The following is a 4,894-nucleotide window of genomic DNA, read 5'->3' as shown; positions in this document are numbered from 1 at the left end:
ATTACAGTATAAGCTATATTAGAGGATAAAATCATCCAAGTTAATAAAAATCAATTTCTTAAATTTTTATTTCATGTCTAAACATTTAATTGAGCTACTTTTTTTTTACAAAAAAAAGTAAATAAAGATGTTTGAATCGTGCTTGACTTTTTTATCTTGTCATGCAATTTGCGATAGGCTGGCGATCGCTTTATCAAGAATTCGGCGGACTTCGAAGCTTCGTTCCACATCAGGATCAGCATTAAACAAAATTTCATTAACATACTCAATGTTATTGAAAATTGACTCAAGTTCTTTTGCAATTAGCTTCTTAGTCGTAACATTCACTTCTTGTTCACACTCCTTATCATCATCATCATTATCTCTTCTTCTTCTTCTTCATATGGACGCTGTTCTAGTTGAAGGAGATCATTCTCGCTTAACTATTCTGAATGGAATCGAGCAAGTTTCTCACATCTTTATCATCCAATTCATTAAATCCAAGTTCTTTTCTAAGTGTGCTGATTTATTCAACAATGTTAGATCTCTTGGATTTTGCGCACGATAAACTAACATAGGGTTGAATTTAAACTCGCCTTCTGCATTGCCTCCTAATAAAAGCATAAGACGATCTTTAGATACTTTGTATCCTGGTTGTGATGCTTCGGTTTTAGCTAGGAAAGGTTTTGTTGGCATACGCTTCCAAAAGAGGCCAATTTCATCGACATTGAATATTTGCCGATCGTAATAATCACCCTCCTGAATTATTATTTGCAATGCTTCAGGAAACGTGACCGTAAAATCTTTATCAGCAGTAGCAGATTTCCAAGTTATTCTTACGTTATGCAGTCCAGTTCGATTTTTAAAACGGTCAAAACCGTCCTAAACTCTCAGTAAAACTTTCACATGCCTCTTGAAATTTGGTCTTTTTTAATGAGTTAAAAATATTGAGAACTTTTGCCTGAATATTCTCTGTACTAAGAGGTATTCTTTTTTGATTATAATCCTCAATCCAAAGGGATAGAAGACGCTCCATCTCGATCATTCAATGGCTTCTATTTCGGATGATCTGCATGCTTAAAGAAGCAGTAGCAACTTTTCCTTGTTCTTTGTATTCTTTGCTCTTATTTAACATAGTCTAAACTGTAGACACGCTGTATCCCAGGTCTCGCACAATCACTGTATTACTAGTGCCACTTTCATGTCTCTTAATGACTTCCAGCTTTTCCCCTCGCTGCAGATTGGCGACAAAAAATTTCGGGTAACGTAAAATTTGGCATAACGTAAAAAATCGCGTTAACTGATTAAGCACTCGCTTAAAACGGGAAATAGTATCATTTCACTCAATCGCGCATATCTAATTCGCGTTAAGCGAGGTTTTCCTTTAAAAAGAAGTGATATATGGCAACTTGGTCACTTGATGTATAATTATGTCTTGCTTCTATCCTGTAAAAAATTGGCTGCTAAGGAATCTGGTATTTAATGGTAACATTAAAGTAAGAAACGAAACTTGCGAAATTATTAACATGAACTCCCCCAGGAAAGTAGAAATGATCGTCCTCTGGACGTCGTACCGCACGTGCCAAACAAATTGGTTGCATTACACTTTAAAAAATACGGTAAAATAGAGTTTATATACAATATCGCTACGATTAAAAATGATGATTGGGTACATGTTCTCAGCAATAAAAAGAAAGTTAGTCTAGAATTAGAAGAAGGAGTAAAAATTGAGGAAATTCCGTATGTTATCCGTATAAAGAAGATAATCGGAATTGTGGTGATTCCAGGAAGAAAACCTTCATGCTTTAGGTGTAAGAAAATAGGTCATCTGAGAAGGTAATGTGTGGAACCAAAATGCAAGAATTGTCTTGGCATCGGACATAGTGTTGATAATTGTACAGGAAGTACATATGCATCGGTTTTAAGGAGGAAAGTGGATGACCAGGTAATGAATGAAATAGAAGAACTAGAAGATGACGTGCAAGATAATGAAACAGCAATAAAGTCAAAAACACAAGAAGAAATGATTGAGGATAAGAAAGTTATGTCACAGGGAGTTATTCAGATAAATTTTCATCCTCTGACAGAAATTAGTGGAAAAACTGAAGAGCAAATTGAAGCAGAAGATGATAAAAAGTGTCCAGTACACTGTAAGATTATGCCACAAAAGAACCTAAACAAACAAAAAAATTGAAGAAAGTATTTAAAAATAATAATAAATGAGAAATACTTGGGAACAGAATCTGAACAGAGATTGAAAAAAATAGAAAAACAGACGAAAGTATTAAAAAACAAAACAGAAAAATTCTAAATACACTGGAAACAGAATTCGGACAGGAACAGGAAATTGAAATTGAAATGGAGAAAAATGAAGAAACAAAGGATGTTCCTGAAACTAATGGTAACATTAAAATGCAAAGAGGAATAAAGTATATATTAGTAGTCATAACGAGTGGCCTTTGTAACTCGAAACAGAGAAGGATGAAAATAAAAGTCGCTCCAAATATCACAAGAGCAAGAAATAAAAAAGGCAGTGGAAAAAGAAATCCGTACGAATAATAATATAAATAACACACAGCATGAAAGTTATGAGCTTAAATTGTAATGGTCTAAATGAGTGTTTCTCAACCTGTGATCCGCGACAATAGGACAGGTGGTCCGCAGGCAGATTTAAATTAAGTAAATAAATATATATGTTTTAATTATCCTAACAAAACAAATTAAAATTGAATAAGTAAGTAAAAATTATTGAAATAAAATTGATACTTAAAAAAAAACAAATAGCGGCAGAATGACGAGTAATAAACGAGGAGTGAAGTGAATAACAATATGGTTTTATTGCTTCCGCCTTCCCTTGCTGTTTTGTCAGATTTGAAGTAAACATGTGTTATTCACATTTCAACCAAAGTTAATTTCGAAAGTTTATTTATTATTGAAAGTTTTCCTCCTTCAACCAAGGCTCAGTATATCTTCAGAAGTGCTAAGTGATACTTGGACAGAGTGTATTGTGAGTTAACCTTAATATATATATATATTTCTCGGAAACGTTTTTTAATAATGGAAAAGTAGCTTAGAATCAGTACCATTGACAGGGTGTAGCATAGAGGCAGCCTGCCTCACGGCGCGGCTAAATAAGGGCGCTCGTTCAGCCATTTTGCGTAGGCACCGTCGCTATGCTAACATTTCCTGTTAGCGAAGCATTTGCTACGCTAACAGGAAAGAAGTTCTTCCAAACTTAAACTGATTAAAAATTATTTGCGAACAGCAATGACCCAAGAAAGATTGGTTGGTGTCTAGCAACTATATCGATAGAGGCGGACATAGCTTATAATTTCAATTTAGAAAGCTTATAAACAGTTTTATTGTGCGATATCCTCGTAGAGCAAACATTTAATTAATATTATTATCATGTAATCGTTTTGCATTAATGTTTCTCTTGTAACAAAAACAATAGTAATTGGAGATTTTCTTATATTTTTGTCTTATAATCCATCGGGGGTAATATTTAATTGTTTGCCTCAGCGCACGATCTAATCTAGTTCTAAGCACGGTCCTGCTTAGAACCAGGACTTTGAAAAGAAAAGCGGGTGATGCTAACCCTAATTATGATACACGTGTTGTAACGGCGAGTAAATCTGATAATGTAGAAGAAACAAGCAGTTCAAAGAAAAAATACGGTAGGAAATATAACAGTTTCATATTTGGAATTCGGGTTTACTTGGTGTGGAGATTAAAATGAGCAGAAACCTCAATGTGCTTTGTGTTGTCGAACGAGTGCATGAAACCCGCGAAACTCCGAGGAATTTAGAAACTAAACATTGCGATACGTAAAATAGGCCAATCGAATTTTTTCAGCGACACTTAGGGACATTAAATCATGCGCAAACTTAAGAGATAGGATGCTTCCACTGCCTTGCTAATGGAACCCATGGCCGAAACTATATCTTCCATTAGCAAGGCACTGGAAGCATCCTATCTCTTAGGTTTTGCGCATAGCAAAAACAGGGAAACCTCATTCTATCGGGGAAAATTTACTACTTCCAGCTATAGAAGATGTGGTAAAAACTACGAATATGTTTGGGCAACAAGTAACTAAAAGATGTTGATTTGATTCCTCTTTCAAATGACACTATCGGTCGCAGAATTATTGATATGGCAGGTGGCGTAGAATCTCAGTTAATCGAAAGAATTACGAAGAGACCTTATTATGCGTTACAAATAGAGGAGATTATAATCTCGTCTATCTTGATAGACGAGATATGCGCATGATAACAACATTCATGACGATATTCTGTTTTGTAGAACTTTGTCATTCCGAACAACTGGAGAAGAAATATTTCACATTCAATAATTAAATAATACACCAAGGGATCCAGTGGGGAAAATGTATAGGCTTCTGTTCGGATGGAGCTTGAACCCTTACAGGCAGACATAGTGGGTTTGTTTCTAAATTCAAGAAAGTAGCTCTGGATATGAATCGGGTACATTGTTTCATACATAGGGACAATGTATGAAAACCTTCAAAGAAATGCCACCAGAATTTAAAACTGTGATATACAACGCTGTAAAGTTAGTTAATTTTATTAAAGCACGACTGTTAAATAACAGGTTATTTTCAGTACTCCGCGATGAAATGGGCAGTGAATATACACAACTTTCATTCTGAAATTCGCTGGCTTTCCATGGGCAAAGTACTAACAAGGTTATTTCAATTAAGGCACACGAAGTTTTATTATTTGTAAATTAGCGAAATTTCCAACATTGAATTCCAACATTGGAATTCAATGTTGGAAAGCCTTTTTAGTAGAAAAAAAAAAAAAAAGGGTCAGTCACGAAAATGACCTTTCGTTATCGAAAAAAGAACAGTTAATTAACTGAGCTTTCAAGTGACAGTGGGCTTAAAATGCAATTCCGT

Source organism: Typopeltis vanoorti, chromosome 1, assembly GCF_054136105.1.
Source record: "Typopeltis vanoorti isolate ZY-2024b chromosome 1, IOZ_Tvanoo_1.0, whole genome shotgun sequence".
Lineage (NCBI taxonomy): Eukaryota > Metazoa > Arthropoda > Arachnida > Uropygi > Thelyphonidae > Typopeltis > Typopeltis vanoorti.
This window is presented reverse-complemented; position numbering follows the sequence as displayed.